Below are 23,714 nucleotides of genomic sequence, written 5' to 3'. Positions count from 1 at the left end.
GTAAAGAAACGCCATTCTTCTTAACATACTTAATACACTACATCATTCTTCAAACATTCACTCTGCTCCTGCAGCTCTGTCACTCCTTCCTGTTTTTCATATCTATGCAGATTCAAGAATGCCAATTTTTGTGCGTGATCAATGGAATGACATTGACGGCATCGTCACCTTCATTGTCCCAATTTTGGTCAACTTCATTACCATGAAATATCAGGGGATGCCAGATTCTCCATTTGACACCCACCCCATCACCATCTTCCTCTCTGTCTTCACTCTCCTTCTCTATTGCTCCTTGTCCCTTCCACTTGTTGCTCGTCTACCAACCTTTCATACTGCTTGTGGTGCCCGCATCTTTCTCTTCCTCAGGATCATTTCCTTTCTTTCTGTAGCTTTCCTCACGTCGTTGTTGTTCCAAGGCCTCTCCTTCTTTCTTCTCTATGTACCGTTGTTGATGCTGCTCTTTGCAGCTCACTCATGGCTTCTTATTCAGAAGCTCAAGCAAAAGATTCTAGTGGTCATATTTGTCCATTTGTTCCGCCGTCGAGGAAGAGCTCTTCTGCCACGTACAGTTGCCGATACACATTTCATGTGAGAATTGTAGTACATGCCGGTGTTCAACCAATATTTATTAGAAGCACAAGAAGATATAAAGGAAACATTAGGTAGGGGATTACAAGTAATATATCTATGGGATGTCTGTTATCTTCTTGGATACAATCACCTCCCCAAAAGTTTTATTGTGTATTGTAGGTTAAGGATTTGAGATAGTGCAGTGTGATGGACTGGCGTAGGACACTTGTTTGCCCTAAAGGGATAGATTTTCTTGGAATTAAGTTGCCTCATGATTATAGTTTCATTGGGTGGCTAGATTTGACATGTTATTTACTCTTTCATAAGGGGAGTCTACTATAATCCCAAGGATAATTATTTGGATAAAGCATTGATTCATATCAATAGCCCGCACTAGACGTGTTGGATATTTTGTATTATTAATGTGCTACATTGATTGTCGATGTAATTTCTTTTCACTGCTGGATTTCATATTTATATCCTGTGTCTTGTCTATTATAACCCGACAAATGACGCTCTGAAAGGGGAAAAATGATGCCTTCAAAACCAAGAAATTACTAGAGCCCTAGAAAACTGACTGGAGATGGAAGAATGAATCGCAGCAGTTAGGAAATGAATGCAAAGAATAAAAGAAGTTGGAAGCATTGCATGAAGAAGGAAAAGTAGTCAACGGTGACAAATCTTTTATCATGGTTCGGGTGTGATCAATTTCAATTCATTGGAGCCGAATGTCCTCAATGTTGACGAGATGAACTCCTTGGATGAGACGACCGATAGTCGCTAGTGAGTTTTGAGCATCGATCTTTGAGAATCTTGCATTGATGGACGTAACTTGGACGGATGGGGGCAGGCCATTTGTTGGCAAGTAGCTCAACTTCGGGCAATTTACAATGTACAACTTTTTGAGAGGAAAGATGGTTGCAAAGACGTCTGGATAGTCTTTCCACATTCCTCAAATTTGTCATCCAAAGAGTGGTTAGAGAGGAAGGTCATAGAAGACCACCCTTCGTCATCCTTTGAAGAAAACCACACCTTCTCTCCCTCGTCTCCCACGCTCGAGGGATGTGACTGTAAAGCCCCATGGGGAAGCATTTGCTATTTTGGAAACCGACAATGTAAGAAGTACGGGCACATTCAATGACTAGACTTATCAAAATGACCGATTTCTTAACCTTTATTTGATGGGTTGAGTTATTATATGGATTAATTATATTAAGTAAACTGTTCATAATGAGTTTAGAGTGGTAAAGCTCAAACTAATATAGATGTTAAATGGGTTTATAGCTTACGTAAACCCAACACATCTCTATGACTATCTCTTCATTCTCTCTCACACTTACTTGATCTCGCGCTTGCTCACTTCGTACTCTCGCCTCAGTTTAGATATGAGTTTTCCTAAATTTGATTAAATATGAAAGTGTTTTAGTAATATGTGTCGGGTCGGATATGAGTTGAGTCGGGTATGGATCATTATATTTGTATTGCATGAAAATGGTTCAAAACGGGTTAAATGGATCAATTTGGGTTGAAACATTATTGACTCGATCCACCCATTTGACGGGACTACCAATGACAAACTGTGTGATATATAGACCAGACATATTACGCTCTCTATCTCTGACGACGAAGAAGGGGATGATCAAAGCTGGAAGTCTGACACTACGGATGGAAGCATGAACGAGCCATCGAAGGCAGAGTGATGATGATACTAGTTGGGAATTTATAGCGTACCAGAGCGGGATCCTTCCGGTATTGTCTGGACATACAAACGCTCCTCAGACTTGTAAAACTGACGACTACGACGGGCATATTCGTGGACTCCGAGGCTGGTCAGTGTTTTCTGCATGAAGACGTAAAAATCGAAGATGTACCTATTTTTATTTATGATCTCTATGTTTGTGTTTTATTTGTTCTTTTTTTTTCCGGGAACTTCGAAGTCGAAGAAGAGTATGACTAATGACTATGGGAATATTCTTCCTCGAAACAATGCATAATTTATTTTAATTGAGTATGGTGATGCAACTTTCCTAACAAACATTCCCTAACGTGGGATTTATCACGTCGTAGATGTCAATGCAGATGTTAATAAGCTTTAATTAATATTAGATAACGATCATTGTTGTGAGCAGCACTTGCCACTATTAAGTATTATTGTCATAGCATCATTAGTTGGCTACGCATTTTCATCAGGACTGTGCCTTCTTAGGACTTTGAGGTGATACGCCCACAATTACTACCGATTCTCCCTATTAAATCTGCCAAATGGAAAGTAGAAAGAACTAGAACACCCCATAGGATAAGCAAACATTATGGAAAATGCTTGAAGATGAGTTTCTTTCGTCGGTCTGGAAACATACAATAGAGCACTAGTTAAGCAACTAAACCACAATTTCGCAGGACATGTAATGACAAACGTGCAACATAGAAGAAATTGAAGGGGCCAAAGGACTGAAAGCACAAATGTAGCTCTATTTCATCTACAACTTCACTACATAGTGAGCGAACTATAAGAAGATCACTCTGTCTAAAAAAATGAATAATTGAACACCCCTACAATAGGGGTGTCGATATAATGCTTGATATTAATAGATATCGAGAAATTCAGTGTAAAGTTTATTAACAACAAATTAGCCAGATCGGTCATCTTTGGTTAGCCTTGTTGGGTGACCTTCTTCCCCCTCTTGTTCATTCGGGGCCCTGGGGTGTCCCTTCTGTCTTGTATAGTCTTGCTGGACCTCTCTTGACCCTATATGGACAGGTTATGTCCTAATAGGGTCAGGACTTGGTTTGAGCTTTAGCTTGTATTTGGTGTTTGAGAAAGTTATATATACACTTACCTTTACCAAAAAAAAAAAACAACAAATTAGCCAGATCGGTCATCTTTATGGTCACATTTCTGCTCTTTCCTAACATTTTCTACAAAGGAGGTAACTAAAAATTGATAGTCAGATCTCTGTGCTCATATCCTAGTATTTTCTATAAACAAATTAGAATGTGTAAAAGTAAAACGTGGTTCCATAGACCTTCAGGTAGTCGCTCGTATCTTTAGAGTTTAAAAGATAAGTGTAAGATTTTAACAATTAACAAATATTTAAACTACTTTAGAGATAAAATCCATAAGAAGCGTGGGTAAGAGCATTAGTGGTTTTTTTTGTTATTAGTGTTTACTAACACTTAAATTCTAAGTAAATGACTTGATAATAACTAGGAAATTGTTTCATTGAACATATATCCACAACCGAATTTCCAAAAGTTTGAAATAATACAATCATGCGTTAAAACTTGTCCAAAAAGGACAATCAATTATTTATTTTAAATCCATTTTTAGTTTGAGTTATAGAAAATGTGGAAATTAAGGCTGATGCTTGGCGGATGGTGCCATATCAAGCAAGCGCCGGTTAAAAAAAGTGATAACACAAACATTAGATAACTACAGTTTTTCTTATAACCGTAAATAAAAATCCTATTTTTATGATTGTGAGCATTATCACAGTTTAACAAATGAGTAATTCCAGATGTATTTTAATGGGAAAATTTTCTTCAATAAGAATAACATAAGATTTCTACCGACTGAATGTAAAGTGAAATAAATCAATACACGAAAAGAAAAGGGAGGCCATTTGGTACTATTCTTGTAAGAATGAGTTCAAACATATAATCAAAATGAATTTAACTAAAATCTAGAATTTGTTATATTAATTCGTTAACATCTAGTACTAAAAAAGTTATTTTTTTTCTTTGTTCAACTATTTTTTCATTAATAAATTTTTATAAAATTTGTACAATAAATTATTTTAGCATTTGAATTAAGCCAATAATGTATTACTAATGAAGAGGTATAGAATTAATGAAGGTTTCGGATTGTTTTAGCAAGATTTATATTATTTTTGTTGTGGACAAAATTGTATGTTAGATATGTTGAGGGTTTAAATTAGAGAGGGCATGGTCTTATATTAGATGTGTTCTTGTATGTTAAAAAGTTTTAGAATACACATGTTTAGGATGAAATTGAAAATTTTAAAAGTTCGCTGCTTCTTCAATGTGGTGGGGGGTAGAATTAGAAGCTGAATTGTATAGATTACATTGTTTCATAGTAAAATTGGAAAGTTCAAATGTCTAGAAACAGATAGATTTCGCCGAATTGGGCCTCTCTGGCCTATGGGGAGGCTCAAGCTCGCATGTGGCCGGTCGCTGGCCGTCGCCGTAGCCAGCGACTGGCCTAGGAAGAAGCAAAAAGAAAAAGAAAGAAAAGGAAAAAAAGAAAAGAAAAAGAAAAAAATTAAAATTAAAAAAATTAAAAACTCGAACTTAATACAAAGTTCTAGATGAGGGAATACTATTTGCCATGAAAGAAGATGACTGCAGATGGTATCCTTGCTTTTTTATGTACTTTTTTGGAGCCTCCAATGCTAGAGGAGCAGGAGTTGGCACGGCATTGGTATGCGAAACAGGGGCACAATATCCCATTGTTACCAAGCTAAGATTCAAATGTACAAACAAGATGGTCAAATATGAAGCTTGTATCCTGGGATTAAGGGTGGCCTTGAGCGTAAAGATTGAAGACCTTTTAGTATTTGGTGATTTGGACTTGATAATACATCAGGTTAAAGGGGATTGGCAGACCCGAGACGAAAAACTTCTTCCTTATCACCGTCACCTGGTCCACTTGAGCCAGATGTTCGACGGTATTGAGTTTCATCACATCCCCATAACTCCTCCAGATGAACACGGACATTAGTTTATCCTGGTAGTAAAAAAAGGAAAATGTGTCTGGAAAAAAAAATTTCTTGGTCTAGATGTGAGAGAAAGAGGATGGAAAATGTTTTCCGCTTTTTGAAAGGCAAAAATTGTTTTCCCCACTTTTGAAGGTGTTTTTTCATTGGCGAAAAATATTTTCCTTGACTAGTTTATTTTCTATTAACCAAACGCCGAAAAATCCGGAAAACCTTTCCCTAAAAGTTGTTTTCCGTGAAACGAATAGAGCCTAAATAATGGATAAATAGCACTAATTATCAAGCGGCACCTAGGGAGTAGCTGCTAATTTGGATCCATTTCTTTTTGGATAAATTTACTCCCTTTTGAGGAAGTTAAATCAACTTATTGAGTGTTCGATGGGTGAGATGTGCCCTTCGTTTTCTCTATTTTCATTTTTCTCATTTCCTCCTTTTCTCTTTCTTTTTTTTTCTTCCACCTCGCAGCGAGGCTGCATCACAATAGCTTGCGCCACTGTTGCCACCCCCACACGAACCCTCGTTAACGCTTGTTATTATTTCAGAGGATCCCAATTATTTTATTTAAAAGAATAGAAAATGCAAGTGTTCTCTGCGCGAGTGCAGTTCATTTGAAAAGTAATCCACGTCTGAGTTTCGTTTACCGTGGCATAAACTTGGTAGAAAATGTTGATGACAAACTCGAGGTTGGATTTGAAGCACTTATTTGAATAATAGTGTCGATCAAAGTTATAGATTGGGTATATATTTGATCAACTTTGCAATTATAACTATCCCTAAGTTGACGGGAATTAAATCCATCTAATATATGCATTTTGCACTAAATAAAAAACACGCAGTAAAAAAAGAAAAAAAGATAGCATGCACGGCAAAGAAAGAAAAGGAAAATGAGAGATCAAAATAACATTTGAAATGGGAAATAGATGACAATTATAGTTGTCTAAGCTTTATCATTCTTCTCGTTTTTTATCCTACATTATATTTTTGGTCCAATAAGGAGAAAGGCTTTACTAACATAACAGTCGTTGGGTCATTGTGAGAATAATAATATAATGTAAGCCACAAATTTTTGAAGAAGTAGACCTCAGAATAATTTATAATTATTTGTTATTTATTTTTTTGTGGTTTAGAACGTGTTGCTATTCTAGATTAAGAACTGTCACTTAATCATTTATTTAGGGAGAACAACAAAAGTTCTAAACACGAAACTCTCTCTTGTCCTCTTTATCGGCTGTTTTTCCAATAAAGACATATCTCTATGCTTAGTTAATTAAACATTGGCTATTCGCAGAAGTTCAATCTCAATGGCAACATTTTTAACCACACATTAATTTCATGGATGCTGCCGTTACGTCAATTTCGATGTACTTAGGGTCTGTTTGGATGACCGTGACTTTTGGTTTGGGACTTCCACCATTAATTTCGGTATCCACCATTTGAGTTTTTCACTTGTAATGAAATATCTCGAAAATTTTTCAAATACATAATTATTAACATTTATTCATGTACCTTACCCAAAAAAAACATTTATTCATGTAAATCTTGTCTATGTACTTCTCTGAAAAGTAATATGTAATTCCGGTATCTACAATTTCATCGACGTTACTTATGCATACAACATTGAAAGCTATTGCTACCATTCGAAAGACTCTTCATATTACAAAAGTTCACATGTTATTATCATAAGGGTTGAGTTAAAAGGAAAAAAACAAATGGACGGCGAATAATCTTATTAAAGTTCAGAGCTATTCTCAGAGGTGTAGAGTTAAAAAGAAAAAGACAAAAGGACGGCAAAAGTTCAAACGTTATTTTCAGTGGTTTTGAGTGACAGAAACTAAGTAGAGTGACGCATGGGATGAGCGGGGATTTATCATCTTTTCTCAGTTCGCCATATAAATTCGGTGCGTAACGATAGGCCAACTCTATCCCTAAGAATACACCATCGTCTTAAGTCTTAACATTCTCTCCTCGCAATTACTACTCTCGTCTTCAGCATGGCAAAATGCTTCAAGAGTGCCACCTTCATCGTCCCGATTTGTCTTCACTCGTTAGTGCATTTTCAATTGCATTTGAGTGTGTGCATGAAATGTGCATTTTGTTACATGATCTTTAACCAAAATCTGCAAAGGAGAATAACGATGTTTGGCATTTTATGGTTCACAAACATAGAATAATGTTGGAGGCTCTCATTATTGTATTGATAGTACATATATGCAACATGTATTGATATATTTGACTCCAAATGGATGAAGGGTGCGTATCATCCTTTCAGAGAAATATTCATGCGATCATTCATGTGCATATGAATTATTAGGGAAATAATTCTTTTAGAGAAATATACATCTTATTTTTATTCGCTGGTTATACAAGTACATGCTAGTAAATTACTTAGGAAAGACCACGATGTGCCTGAAAATGAAGGATCTATGCATAAAAGCGAGTAAAGGCAAACAAAACTCAACATTGGTCACGAAGTAATTTTGCTACATTTTAGAATGTATAAAGTCAAGTGGGTTCATCACATCACATTCTCATTCAATGGTAGATTGCATCTGAAGATATAGTAAATTATTTTATGCAATGTCAAATTATGACCAGAGAGAGAATGTTGGTTGCATTCGGGTGCCACTCTTGGAAAGTCCCATGGGTTACAATTTTTAGAGCTATTTATGGTTGTTATTATTTATGTTGAGATGTACGTGTGAGTTCTGTTAAAGGAAGTCCCACATTGGAGAATTGATGTGATATGGAGTAGTTAATATACATACCGACGGGCTTAAACTTGAACTCCCTCTTGATGATCTCTCCACGTGAAGGTATCGGCCTCCTATTACACGCTTCTCAGAAAATGGTATAAGATCTGATGGTTGATTGATGGCCTACTACTATTGTGTATTTGTATTTGGTGAATATTGTTGACATCTGATTTTTAGCTCATTTTTTTCATAATTTCAAAAATCTCAAAATTAGGGCTAGGAATCTTGGCCAAACCTAGAAACCTATTTCTAGACCAAATTTTTTTTTATCATTTTCCTTAATTTTTTTAGTCAAAATAAGTGAGAAAATCAAGAAAAATAGCAAATGGAATCAAAAAATTCCATAAAAATATTCATTAGTCTTCTTTTAAATCCAATTTCATTAATACATCATCAATTTTGAAAAATATCAATCGGGTATATGTTTTTCCCAAAATTGGGCAAAATCAAACCCGAATTAAACTAAAAATGCAATTAAATCTTTTCTAGTCATTTTTAAGTCATAGTGTCTTCACAACAAATGATTTTGGGACCTTGAATTACATAATGGTTGGTCCAATAGCACAATTTGTCATAAAAATCAGAAATCCCCAAAAGTCAATTGAAAATTAGGAATTTTGAGCCTAAATTGGGAATCGTGCCCAATATGAAATTGTCGAACCATGAGACCATCGTTTCTAGGGTTAATAAAATGTGGGTAATTCAATTTTGGCATCAATTTTGCCTAATCAGGTCATTAGGACATCAAATTGAACAAAACCCTATTAACTCGAATATAAAAATGTGAAAATCTTAGACATGATTATAACAAAAATTGGGGAAAATCATATATTTGGGTTCAAAATATGATGAGGAATTCAATTTTGGGTTTAAATCTAAAAAATTGGGTTAAAATCATGTCGAATTTATGAATTTAGACCAACCTGGGTCAGTCGGGTCAACCCGTCCCGACCCGGCTCAGTCACTTTATTCAACCGGTTTACCCAGAATGCACAATAAAACCAGGAAAAACAGTTCGTGCCCGTGACTTTACCGACCTTCTCTGATCAAATTAGCACGTTTTAATCGAGTTGGCCAACTGGAGATTCTCCAGCTGGCGCCAGGGAACCGATCCAACCGATTGAAAGTCGGTTCTAATGATATTTAGGCGGGAAAAATGAATGAACAAAAAGCGAAAAAAAACTAAACGAAGAAAGGAAGCTGTTCGGTGAAATGCTAGAGAGAGAAGAGAGAGAAAGGAGCGAAATCAAAAAGAATGATCTAGTGAGAGAGGGTCGAGGGTCCCCTCACGAGTGTACGGCGCCGCCGTAGACGGCGAAACACCGGCGAATCGTGGATAGGCCGCGACCCTCCCCTAGTCGTTCCAGTCAAACAAATTGATCGCGAAGCCCTGAAAAAGAGCTTCGTCCGGCATGCTGAGAGACACTCAGGCGAATCCGAAGCTATCAGGTTGAAGATCAAGTGTTAGGGAACAGTTCCACGGTTGTGGATCGTCTCAGAAATTCCATCTGATCATCCAACGAAGAAGGTAAACTTTGATCATGATCACTGTTTTCCAGAATTTCCGGAATGAGTTTTAGCTCAAACTTGTGTGTTTCTTCGTGATTTTGTTATGTTTGATGCTCAAAACATGTTCTGATTTCATTTTTATCGTTTGGTTGCATTTTGGATGATTGAAAACGCATTAAAATCGAGTCGGCCACCTCATGAACCAACTCGCCGGAGCTCGAGGAACCTCGCCGGAGCATTGCCGTGACCTTAGGTCACCCAAGTTAGTGATTTCCAACCTTGCTTGATGTTCTGATGAATGTTTAAAGCGTTAGAAATGGCTAAGGCGTACCGTGTGATGATTTGAAGGCCTGAAAATGTTAGTTTAGGTTAGTGTTAGGTTAGGTTTTTCTAATCGGTTTTTCGCCGGCCGGTGAAGGTCGGACGGCAAGACCATAGGCTGAGGTTGATAGACGATAATACAAGGAAGACATAGAATCAAAATTCAAACAAAATGGTCGTCGGAAGGTTGCCGGAGAAGGGCTGGAAGTGGCGGCCTCGAGAACTTAGAACTAGGATTCATGCACACCAAGTGTTCGGCAAAATGCCGAAGAGGAAGAAGACCGAAACGGCGCCATTTTTGGGCGCTGTGTTCGCTGGGGAAGACAACCGGCGTCGGCGACGGCAACACCTGGTTCGGCTTGAACCGGGCCGGTCCGGTTCGGTTCCCGGCGGGAAATTTAAAAAATAAATAAATAAATAAATAATCTAAAAAAATAAAAAATTCATAAAAATAAAAAAATTCAGGAAAAATTTTGGAAAATCGGAAAATTTTTAGAAAAATAGGAAATTCACGGAAAAATTTAAAAAAATTAGAAAATTCATAAAAATTCAAAAATTTTCATAAAATTCATAAAAATTCGGAAAATACAAATAAAAAAATGTGAAAATTTTAAAAAAATCTAGAAAAATTGGAATATTGGAAATTCATAAAAATTTTCAGAAAATCGTAAAAATCATTTCTCGGTTAATGAAATTCTCAGAAATTCAATTTTCAAAAAAAAAAAATCAAAAATTTAAAAAATTTATAGAATGGTTCAAAAACGCTGTGGCCAACCTTAGAAAGTGAAATTTGAATTTTTGGGAGTGCCCAAGTGACATTTTTAAAAAATCTCAAATTTAAGGGTTATAACCCCTAAAAAACCCTAAAATCCTAAAAAATGAAAATCGTGAAATGAATAAGCTTCTAGGGCTTCATTAGGGTTTGGATGTTTTGATTGATTTTCATTTTTAGAAGACCATTTAGGATTGATTGATTTTATTGATATTGATTGCGCATTCAATTCTTGATTGATTTTCCTGCGATTAGAATAGATAGTATTAGTGGGTAAGCCTCGAAAACTTGCATGACACGTTAGACATCGTATTATTCTTAAGTACCGAAAGGGCGTTAGGGATCTCGATTTGGGATCATTAACGTAACCAAGTCCCCGTACTCAGAATCTATAATTCGTAGAATCATGGTATTTCTCCCATACCCCGATTAGGTTTCTAGTCTACCTACCAACAATAACTAGTAGCGACTTCAAAATCAAAAACTTAAACCAAATAAGAAATTACCATCCGCTGTCACGTGAGGTATGGTCTGGAAGAGACCATTACACGGAAATACCTCTTTAGCGTGCAAATCTCGAAAGTAAAAAAAAAAAGCGCGGCGCGACAAATATCTGAAGTAAGGAATCTCATGACCAATGTGGTTACCGAGTAGCCTTCATGGTTCGGTCTAGAGAAAAGAAACTAAGGATGAAGGTGGGCATTGGTGATTCAAGTTGAGATGTGTTGATGCAGAAGATACATGAATTCAGGTGAAACAAACCTAACATTGAGGTTAAATGTGAGGGAGATATTGTTGAGATGTATATGTGAGTTGTATTAAAAGAAGCCCCACATCAGAAAATTGATGTAGTATGAAATAGTTAATATATTCTGGTTGGCCCATTACTTAATGACTTAAATTTTTGAGTGAAGATTGGTCAAACTAGATATGTTGACGGGTTCGAACTTGAGCTCATTTTTGGCGATCTGCCTAAGTGAACACATCCCATTGCATGATTCCCAATATATGTTATCAAAGCCGATGGTTAATTTGGTAGCCTACTACCAATTTGTATCGATATTTGGTGAATATCTCAAGTAAGAATTTTCGACCAACGCAATTTCCGAGTAGTTGTGTTAGAAGAAGTTCCACATCGAAGGATCGGTACAGTGTGAAGTAGTTTATATATCCTAGTCGGCCCAAAACTCTTTTACTTAAGCTTTTTAGGGAAGGTAGGTCCAACTATATATATTGACGGGCTAAGACTTCAGTTCTCTTTTGACAATCTCCTCAAATGAAGGTATCGAGCTCTCGTTGTGCATTCCCAACAATTTGTTTAGCTAGAAAGTAGAATTTATTTTCTTCATCGTAACTCACAAAAGCTGTGGCACTCTTTGTTTGGCTTGAGCAATCATTTAGGCCATGTGCAAATGGTGAAAGGAAACATATGTGAGAGACAATGCAAGAAAAGGGGACAAAGTTTGTCGCCTATGTTATGAAAAATGGATATTCTTAGGATTTGTTGTATCACAATGGTCTGAGGACCTTGTGTTGGCAGACTCCTTTGGTCCATTGCCTTTTCCCTCCAAATTTCACCCCACATTTGGAGATAGCTATGTTTATGAACTTTATTTCATGAACAGTCAAAATTAGAAGTAGTTTTTGAAATTCTACACCACTTTCCTCAACTGATTCCTTGGTTTATATACCCGACAGAATTGCTCTTTGGAATGCTCGAAATAGTCCCCCGGGTAATTGCTTCTGATATTTGCAGCATAATAATAAAGAGAACATATGTAAAACTAGAACTGGGGTTTCATGCCCCCATATATATATTTTTATAATCCAAAGTTGACCAAGCTTTATAGATTGTTGCTATTATCAAGAGAGTCAAGACAAATGGGAACACACGACATAATATGGCTATTTGCTCTTTGGAATACACAAACATGAACCTATGCGAACCTGTTCGGTTCGCAGAAGACAAGAGAATAGAGCACTAAAACGGCTTTCTTGTTTAGCGAAATTGAAGCAACTACACCGTCAAATCTGATTGTATCATGGATCGTGATGGACGAAGCGGTGGAAAGACAAGAGATTACCTCTAGAAGAAGGATCGACGTGGATTACTAAGATATCATGAGATAGAAGCGCGTGCACTCTTGTTAACCAAAGACTTGCGTCATGCACCTCCTTCAGAATAGCTTTCATCTCCTCAAAGCTGAGAGTCCGCCTCTTGGCACGCATAGTATTAGGGGTTTTTCCTCAATGTTCATCCTTCATCTTCCCCTCCTCCTCCCCCTCCTTCTCATACTTCTTATGCCTTAGCCTTTATTGCTACACATTTTTTGCCACACCCCATCTTTCGCCTCTCCTTATTGGCTCACTCTCATCCATTTCTCATTCCTCTCTTTGAATCACCTTACCCCCGCAATCAAGAAATGCCTATTATTTGTCAAGATCAATGGTGGAACATGCATGCCATACTTACCTTCATCATTTCAGCTATCATCAGCTTAATTGCAGTGAAGTATCAAGGGAAGCCCAATTCTCCATTTGACACGCACCCGATCACCACCTTCCTCTCCATCTTCAGTCTCCTCCTCTATTGCTTCTTATCCCTTCCACTTGTTGCTCATCTACCAATCTTTAATACCGTTTTCGGTGCTCGTACCTTTCGCTTTCTCTTGATTCTTTCATTTTCTCTCTCTATAGCTTTGCTTACGTCATTGCTGTTCCCTGGCCTCTCCTTCTTTCTCCTATATCTGCCATTGCTGATATTGCTCTCTGTGGCCTTCTTGTATGGCCTCGTTCAGAAACTCGTTCATCTGGTCAATCAAAAGATTCAAGTGGTTGTGCATGTATATCTGTTTTGTCGTCGATTGCACAGAAGAAGAGCGCCACTACTTCTACCCCGTACGGTTGCCGATACGCATTTCTTGCCATAACTGTAGTACATGTCAGTGTTCAATTATCATGATTTATCATTAGATAGTATGAATCAGAAACAAAATTCAGATATTAGAAGCAATATTGTTATATAACCTTATAATCAAAATTGTCCTATTATTATATGTGAACTCTTGTTGTTTTCACGAGGACTGTGCAGTCCCTTTATTTTACTTTCATATAATAATATGTGAACATTTTGTGTTTCACACGATCCTATAATAGTATGTGAAGTTTTTTATTCTACGCAGGTTAGTCCACTTATTTTTCGATCGCCGACAACTCTAAGTCATTGCATTAAAATAAAAGGATAGTACAAAGTCCCCAAAGAATATAAACTATAGTGAGTTATTGAAGCTCTGATGGCTGCGTGGGAAGGATGGGGAAGAAGAAGAATAAAGAAGGAAAAAACAAAAGGAGGGAAAAAAAGAAAATGAGAAACAGACATTTTTTGCTTACATGGCATTAAACAAGTGATTTGCAGTCCAACCATTTTCTTTGGCGCACGAAATGCTGAGTTGGCACTCCACTTAATAAAAAAAAAAAAAGCTCAAGATCTTTCATTTCATCTTATGGAATGACAAGATTGAGCGAAATTCGGGAAGTAAAGTAACGTCGATAACATTGAATATCGAGAAAAAAGATTAGAAATTATCCAGGGCATTACCCCAATAATTAGTTATCTATAAAAACATTGCATTAGTAATTACAACATCTACTCGCGCGTTAGATCATATTTAACCAAAAAAAAGTAAAAAATAAGCGCATTAGAAGCGACGGCTCCACAGCTTTGCTTGCATCATTGTTATTCCAAGGTGTCTCTTTTCTCCTCTATCTGCCATTGTTGATACTGCTCTTTGCAACTCATTAGTGTGGACTCTTTTAGATTTTAGTTGTCGCGTCCATCCATTGTATTTTCGTCAACTCGGTTGTGGAAGAGCACCGCTACTTCTGCCATTTATAGTTGTTGCGACCTTCTCGAAGGTGAAACACCGGGGGAAAGGTTAATGGACTACTAAATGGGAACGAAGGTTCCTCTCACAAGGCCATCGCTCGCGTTTAGCGCGGGCTCTCTCAAACCCTATCAACCGCAACTTGATACTCAATTCATCATGTGATTAACTTACCTTTTGGAGTCTCTACTAATCGGTTATGGGTCGATTAGACACCCAAACAAAATATGCCGCAAACCAGAGATTTATGAGCACGGGGACTTAATTACGCTAGATTAATCTAACGCCCTTTTAGTACATTTTCTCTTTATTTCGAAAATATTTTACATGCAGTCTTTATTCAATTTTAACGTATCCACTAACATGTGACTATGTGAGGGATGATCATGCATGTGCGCACTTAGGAAAGTAACACCTAATAATCAAAACAGTAAATAAATTACAAAAGAACTTAAGAACGTGGACGCACTAAGCAAGCAAAGCGTGTCACTATCCATCACCACGAGATTGCAAACCATTACTTCTAGAAAAATATGCAAATAGAATGCATGAGTGTTATGCATGATCGTGCATGAAATAATGACTAAGTAATATGCAATCTATATATGACACTCTACTTCTAATTTATGATATTTTTTCTTTATGAACTAACAAACCCTAAAAGTCTACAAATTAAATGACTCCTAGCCAAGCAATCTAAATGTGAGGTGCGAGATGACATAGTTTTATTTCTAAGATAATACATGCATGTAATTCTAACATGTATGAATGACCTAAGAGAGACTGTAGATTTATCCTGTAATGCAAACTATATTTTATTTTTATTTTTTATATTATAAAAATAGCAAGTTTAATATACTATTATTGAACTTCATGCAATGCGGACTTAGCATTGTAATGTAATCAAACTGGAATCGCACACGATCAAACAAAAGAAAGAGATGCTTGACTTGGGTTAGCGGCCGTTGTCAAAGTCCATGAAGCGAGATGAGCGCGAGACGATGGTGCCATAGCAACGACTAATGGGTATAAACCAAAACGATCTGCTAGGCTCCTCGGCAACAGGATTGTGATCAACGACGTGCTCTCGCATATGAGATTTGGCAAGACGGGCACAGGACTGCTCAGTAGGGGAATGGCCGTGTGCTCGGCGAGGACTGGAAGATCACCGCTGGTGCTACTGGTCGTTTGCCTGGAGGCTGGCCTGGACGCTTCGCTGATGCAGGTGGAATGGTGGGGTGCAACGACGCTGCGGCAGCAACGAAGGCCGTTGTTCGTGCACGTGAGGGCTGCGCTGAATGTCGGGGCTCAATGGCGCGCGGCAGCAGAGAGGCGCAAGGGAAACAAATGGGTTAGCCGAAATTCCCTATTAAATGAGCTTGATCTTGAAAACTCAATAAATTTTAGGGCCTCTCTTTAACCAATTCAGCACCAGACTAATTAAAATTTGATTTATGTGGACCTATGATATTAAAATGCTCTTAATATGAAAATGCAAATTATTAATATTTTTGTCAACTCTAAATTCTCTCATGCAATAATGGGATTTTCAAAATTTAGGTGTCAAAAGTTATGTTGATCAACTTTGCAACTTGTTACGATTCATTGGCACTATTGTAATGTCTCACTATGCCTTTCTTCATGCAAAATTCATTTAATTGCTCAGAGTAGAACTCCATGCTACTGTCAGTCTCCACTTGCTTGATTGTCTTATGAATCTCCTTTTCTATCAAAGTTCTGATCTGCTTGATCTTGACAACAGTTTCAAACTTGTGCTTCAACACAAACACCCATATCTTCCTCAATTAGTCGTTCACAACTGTTAACATAAATCATGCACTCTTCCTTGAAGGAAACCATGATAGCCCACAATCTTTGTGGTTTTTTTGACAGTCATACTAAATAGCACTTTTCGCCATTGGCCTAAGTTAAAGCACTTGCATGTATTTAGTTCCTCAATTACATTACCACAAAGCATATTGCTTTCAGTTAGAACCTTCAAACTTCTCTCGTCAATGTGTCATTAATGAGTATGCCACAATTCAAACTCTCAAATATTTCGACCAAAAAAAAAACTCTCGAATAGATGCATCTAATGTCTCTATGGCAAAATTTGTCATTGTCTATCCTTGAAGCTCATACCGGACACTATGCTTGAGTCCTCTCATTATCACAAGCGCATCTCAAACAATCTTCATAATTCCATCTTCAGAAGAATAATAATACCCAGGTAAATCTAAGACACTCAAGGAAATCAAGGTTATTGCTATCATACATTTTGATTCTGACATCGTGAACACCTATAACATAGCACACATCATTGTTCCCCAACTATACTTTGCCACTATCCATGCATTGATAAGTAGTAATGTGACATCCTGAACTTTTATACGATCAAAGGAACTAGAGGATCCTAAAGGATTAGGGCGTTTGACAACGGAAATTGGGGATTTCAAAATTAGAAGCTCAGGTGCCATTTTAACGCCACCAATGTCACCCTTGAGATAATACACCATGTTTCTTGGTTTCCTTTGCCACGCGACCTGACTCTTTGCCGCACCACCCGAGCTTTCATTTTCCCTCCATTTTTGTCCTCCCTCTTATCGCTAGCTCCACCGCCCCTCCTCCCTTTTCTTTTTCTTTCTTTCTCTCTTTTCTTCTTCCCCTCCGCCACTTGGTGGAGGAGAAGCGACAAGTGGCGCCTGCCTTAGGCCGTGCAACTCCACTGCCCCACCTGGCGAATGGCCATGCATGCAAGGGAAGGGGAAAAGCCCTTGACTCTCTTTCCTTACTCTCATTTCTTCCTCTCTTCCCCGCCAACTATCTCTCTCTCTCTCTCTCTCTCTCTCTCTCTCTCTCTCTCTCTCTCTCTCTCTCTCTCTCTCTCTCTCTCTCTCTCTCTCTCTCTCTCTCTCTCTCTCTCTCTCATGTGTCTCTCTCTCTCCGCCCAGAACTCACCAGCCGCCTAACCCAACCGCCCACCACACAATGCCGCCTGACTAGTCACCGCTCCCTCCGCCGTCCCGTCTCCTCTCATCAGCAGCAGCAGCCACTACGAGCCCAGAAACCACGGCACCGTGCTCTCTCTCCCCGCCAAGACCCGCACGCCGTGCCGCCACACTCGCCGTCGAGGCAAGTGTGATCTCTCACTCTATACTAACCATTATAGTGTTTGCATGTTGAGTTTGGGTCTCGGATTTGATAATGTGATGGCCGGATGTTGTGGGGGAGAATGGTTTGATTGTGTTCGGTTGATGGAGGAGTTGTGGTTGAGAACTCGGAGAGATTGTGTATTTACCCAAGCATGTTGGTTTAGACCTTTTGGAAAGAGTTTTGTGGGTTGAAGAATTGTGGATAGCAACTAGAGCTTGAATCCTTGAAGTTTGGTTTTGAAACCCAGATTTGTTGTTACTGTACCTCTTCGGTTTACTATTTTTGTAGAGACTCTTGTGGGTCAAATTTGAAGTTATGTTCTTGACAAAAGTTGTTCTTCACATCCTAAAATTTAACATACTTTAAATTCATATTTTTTTGAGTTCAAATGGGTTGCACAAAGACCCTATTTCTTACTGTATTAAATCTGTTCAGTATAGTGAAATCAGTGATCTTTATGTCTTCTCGAATTTTTATAAAAATTTCTAGTTCAAAATTGGACATACTTCCTTCACAAAAGTTGTTAAAGAAATCCATATCTACAAAGTACAAAAATTTCGAAGTGTTTTGAAAAGGTTTGGTTTGTGAAACGAGTATTTCTTGTAGTTCAATCATTATGTTCCGGCGGGCCAGTTTTGGTCTGACTTTGAGTGGCTCATTCTCATGTATATAGAATGATCTAGGTTTTACACTCTTCATGAAAAATATCATTTAAGGTATTTTCTGTGACATATTGAAATTTCATAATTTTTGAGGTCATTTACTATATTTTTGGTCTTGATTTCTCACAATACTCAAATCTGTCTTATTTCACCTATTGTTAGAAAATCTCGAATTTCTATTGGAAGACGATGGATTCTTAATTTATTGTCTACTGGAGATAGTAACCACACTCATTTAGCTTTCCAATGAGGCATTAATGGTCTTGATATGATAAGGCAAATTTGATACTCATGAATTGGTTTGGAGTCCAAGGAGCGCACTGTAAGTTGTAAGTTCATTGTGAGCTATGCATGTGATAAATGAAAAGATCATTTGTGCATGTGAATATGTGACTAAGAGATGATTGATGCCGTCGGTTTACATACGATGATGCCCCGAGGAGCCGTAGGGAAAGCGGAATGCCGTGGTCAGTGGACTACAATGCCTAGGAGGTGCCATGCCCTAAATGCCCTGGGACTTTGATCGGGATGCCGTGATCAGTAGACTACGAAGCCCGCGCGGGCCGATGAGAATACCGGCATATACTGTGGCAGACCGGAGGACGAACCAAACCCTGCTATACGGGATGTTCCCCCATGCATGGTCGGCGAGCGCACCGGACATGTTCCTTGGTGTGGAGATCAAAGTTTGATTAATGACACATAATGCATGCGATGTGTGCTCGTGATATTGTTTGTTCATTGATTGACGATTTTTATGCCTGGTGATTAGTAGCATAGAGAGAAAAGGGAGTCTATGCATGTTATGGCTGGTTTGTTGATTGGTTTAGTTGTCTATCGGACTGATCCTATTGATATGCTTGACATTATCTGTTTAGTACGGCATGATAGAGTTTAGCTTGCTGAGCTTTCGCTCACTATTTATTGTTGACAACCTTTTTACATATCTGTAGCCATGCCGATACTTCCCACATCGACCTCCATTAGCTACAGAGTGCCCATTGATATTGAGGGCCACTTGTTTGAGTTTGTGGACCCATACTTCCCGGGGATAGTCTTTGTCAAGTATATCTGTATCCTGACAGTAGATATTGGGCTCCCAGTGGGACCCATACTTTTGGGGTTTGTAGCTATCTATGTTCATGCTGGAGGACGGTTGGTGGAACCTCTCCCACACCCGAGGCAGGATGGAACAGATAATGGTGCTAGTAGCGAGGTCGAGTGTGACATTCTGAAATCTGACCCACTTGGGATTTATGAAATGAGTAGTTTATGGACGTACTTGTAGTTAAATCTCGCCCGGAATTGATCAATTCGGGAATACTAACCGTTAGGGAAAGGCTAATTGGGGATTTAAATTCGCGTGATCAAAGAACTCGATCGTGAACCGGAACTCGAGGTGACATTTTGAGCCACTGTAGGCCGATCCAAGGATAGCCAGGGGTCGGTTTGCCACGGTCATATTAGTGGATCGCGGGTGATTCCGCTTGACCACGAAATGAATTGACGAATGACCCTAAACCTATACCGAACGATCGTGCCCGTCGGATCTAGTGATCGATCCTTGCGATTAAGTGACAACTAAGGTCGTCACGATCCGAGTAAATTTGTACGTGGCATGATTCAGTATCGGCCACGGGTCAAAAAGGGGGATTTCCCCAAAAGCCACCCGTTAGTACGAGATATGCGCAAGTTACGTTATTCCGAACTTAATTGTGAATTAGAGACCAAGTTGGGCATTGGAAATTTAGAAAGTTACGACAGATCACTTGGACAACGTTGTCATTTGCCCGGATAGCTTCGGATTTGCCCGAATCCTTCAAAAAAAATTGAATTTTGGCGAGAAATGGAAAATGACCATTTTACCCCTGAAGATTTGTTAAGGCCAATGTAATTTAGGAAGGGCATTTTGGTAATTTCGCCTAGCCTAAGAATTAGATATTTTTGGACAATTTTTGCCCTTGGACCTTTTGAGAAATTCCCAAACTACCCTTGGATATTTTGAAAAAGATTTGATCTGGGTCGTTGATCTCAAGATAAGATCGAATCTGGACCGTCGATTGGAATTGTGAGAGAAGGGCATGATGGTCATTTGGCCCCTCAATTATTGCCTTGGACTATTTAAGTCCAATTTCCTCTCTCTCTCCTTATTCTCTCTCCATTTCCTTCGGCAAACCCCCCCTTCTCACCGAACCGACCGCCACTCCCCCTTGGCCTCGCCACAGCCACTCGCCGGTCGCCATTCGCCGTGCCACCGCCGTCCCCGTCACCGAGCCGCACCACCACTCTCACGCCGTCCCTCTCTCTTTCTCTCTCTCCCTCTCCCGTGGCCGTGAACCGCGGCAAGGAAGCCATCGTCACCGCCCGCCGTCCAGCCGACCACCGGAGCCGCTTGCCGCCGCCGTGTGCCGCCGCTTGCCGCTGACCAGCCGTTCCCCTTTTCCGCTCTAGCCGAGCTAGTCTAGAGTTCGGGTAAGTCGCGCCCTAAACTCTATTTAGGACTTCGGGTATTGGCGGATAAATTAAGGATTAAATCGGATTAATTAGTGTCGGTTTAGTGGTTAATTGGGGCCGTTTAGGGGTTATGTTAGTATTTTGATTTGGGGGACTTGATACGGCTGATTTGAGGATGAAATGATGATGTTTCGAGGCTGAGATGGTGCCGGATTGAATGCTAGAAATTGGGACTCGTAGTGACAAGTATTTAGTTCGATTTGAGGACAAATGGTGTCGGTTTGGTGCATGTTGTGGTGGCTGGAACGTGATGTTTGTTATAGCTTGAATTGAGTGAGGAAATGCTGAAATTGTGCTCATTATGTGGCTGTGATTGTGGGCCCGTTAGTGGCCTTGCGTGTTTGTTGGATCGTGTTTTGGTTGATTGAAATGCAAGCTGTATTGTGCACGCTTTGGGCTGAATTTGTTTTAATTGCCAATTGGTTGTGTTGGATGCTTATTGAGCATGAGATATGTGTGTGAATTGATGATGTGCACGGGCCATGTGTGATTGGCCAATTTATTGGCAAGTGGGTGTTGAGCATGTGAATGAGCGAGAAATCGTGTGTGGTGTGGTATGCGTGATTGCGGAAATCCCTGAGGCGGTACCATTACACGGGGATATTGATCCGTCCTGAGGCGGTACGACTACGCGGGACGATGCCCGGTATTACCGGAGGACGGCCAACCTGAGGCGGTGCTATTACGCAGGTTGTGTCGTAGGTGGTGGGTGTTGAGCCTGAGGCGGTACCACTACGCGGGCAAGATACATGGCCTGAGGCAGTACCACTACGCGGGCCCTGAAGTGTTGTTATGAGTTAGTCGCAGTGTACCTGAGGCGGTACCATTATGCGGGGATATTGATCCGTACTGAGGCGGTACGACTACGCAGGACGATGCCCGGTATTACCAGAGGACGGCCAACCTGAGGCGGTACTATTACGCGGGTTGTGTCGTAGGTGGTAGTTGTTGAGCTTGAGGCGGTACCACTACGCGGGCAAGATACACGGCCTAAGGCGATACCACTACGCGGACCCTGAAGTGTTGTTATGAGTTAGTCGCAGTGTACCTGAGGCGGTATCATTACGCGGGTCACTGGCGAGTTGAGTATGAGATGGTCGCAGTGTACCTGAGGCGGTATCATTACGCGGGTCACTGGCAAGTTAGGGTGAAAGGAATGTGATGAAGTAAGCGTGAATGCGTGAAATGTGATTTGAACGTGCATGTGATTGGAAAGTATACTATTGTGGTTAACGTGCAGGTTGCACGCTGGAAAGGCCCAGGAAAGAGTAAATGATGTGCCTGCTATGTAATTGTTGAGTGCTGTGATGTTTGTGATTGTCTGGAGGTACGTGATAGCTTAGGTGGGGTTTAGGGTGTGTGCTTGCTGAGATGTATTCTCATGGTTGTTTCAACCAAAAATTGCAGAACCCCGGCCTGAGCAATGAATCCTCCGCCGCCGCCGCCCGAGCGTTTTGGAGTACCGATGCACACCGACCACAACGTTGTAGAGTTTCCTACAAATGATAATATGACCTGGGTTAAGCATACGACGGTAGTTTGGGTAGACATAGGACTACCCCTCTGGCAGGCCCACACATACACGGCTTGGTTCTTTCGGGACGGGATAGATGAGTTTTGTCATGTCCGAGGTTTTGACGTCCCATTTGATGGAGTTGGGGACTGGGACCCGTCCGCCATACCTCCTCCCGATGGCGAGATGACTAGTTTGGAGACTAGTCTGGCGTAGTCTGGACTGCAGCAAGCGCCTGTAGCACCAGAGCCTTCGGGGCCGAGCATGAACCAGAGCCTGAAGAATCGCAGGCAGGGTACGACCCGATGGACGTAGATCTCGAGGCGATCCTAGAGGAGGAACCCGAGGCAGAACCTGAGGATGAGCCTGAAGAAGAACCGGTGCATGTACCCCCATATGAGCAATGGATTGACCCCGAATTTGTGCCATTGTACGGGTCTGATGAGGAGTCAGACTCGGAGGAGCGGGACGAGGTTCCAGCAGAGTCGGGTGATATAAACCACCCGATTGAGATCGAGGCCGAGCCGGAGTCCTCGGAGGAGCAGACTGTCCAGGGAGATTCAGATTTAGATGACGAGGAATCAGACTCGGAGTGGACGCCAAGCAAAGGGCGTAGGGGCTAGGTTTAGGGGTTGGGAATAGGCTTTTTGAGGTGTTCCATTTTTGGGCGATAGGATACCCAGGCTGTCGATCATTTTGGATATCGGTGGTTTGTAGTACGGTGTGCATATGTATATGGTGGTTTGTAAATTGTGAATATTATATAAGTTTGAATGAGGAACGAGTATGTTTATTCTCCTTATTTACCCCAGTTGTTGTTGTCCGGGTATTGATGGCTTTCGCTGATCGTTTTAAATCTCTGATGAATTGAAATTGGGTCGGCGATACCCTGGGATGTCGCATTAATCGACCAGAGAAGTGTGTCGCGTGCTCGATGGGGTTCGGGGCGTGACATCCTAGTTGAATTGGTATCAGAGCGAGGACAGCTCGATCTAAACTGGTTGAAGTCTAGAGTGATAAGGAGCAGAGACCTTGGGGTAGTAATTTAGGGAGACCTTAGCAAGTCATAGGGTGGAATAAGCTACACGTGCCTCCAGATTGTTTGTTGTGATTGATTGGATGAATTGATTGTTATAACGATTGAAATGCATGTGCGTCTAGACCTGAGGTAAGTGCACAGACCCTATTGATTGTGGCCTTGTGCTTGTGATGATTAATTACCTGCTGAGTGAATTATTGCGTTAATTCACTGCCTAGGACTAGACTCATCTAGTTGGCCTAGGTTACTAATTCCTGAGTGGAATTATAGCATATAGTCGAGTGATAGAAT

This window comes from Syzygium oleosum, unplaced genomic scaffold (genome assembly GCF_021117445.2).
Source record: "Syzygium oleosum isolate NSW1041296 unplaced genomic scaffold, Sole_v2.1 Sole_v2.02, whole genome shotgun sequence".
Lineage (NCBI taxonomy): Eukaryota > Viridiplantae > Streptophyta > Magnoliopsida > Myrtales > Myrtaceae > Syzygium > Syzygium oleosum.
This window is presented reverse-complemented; position numbering follows the sequence as displayed.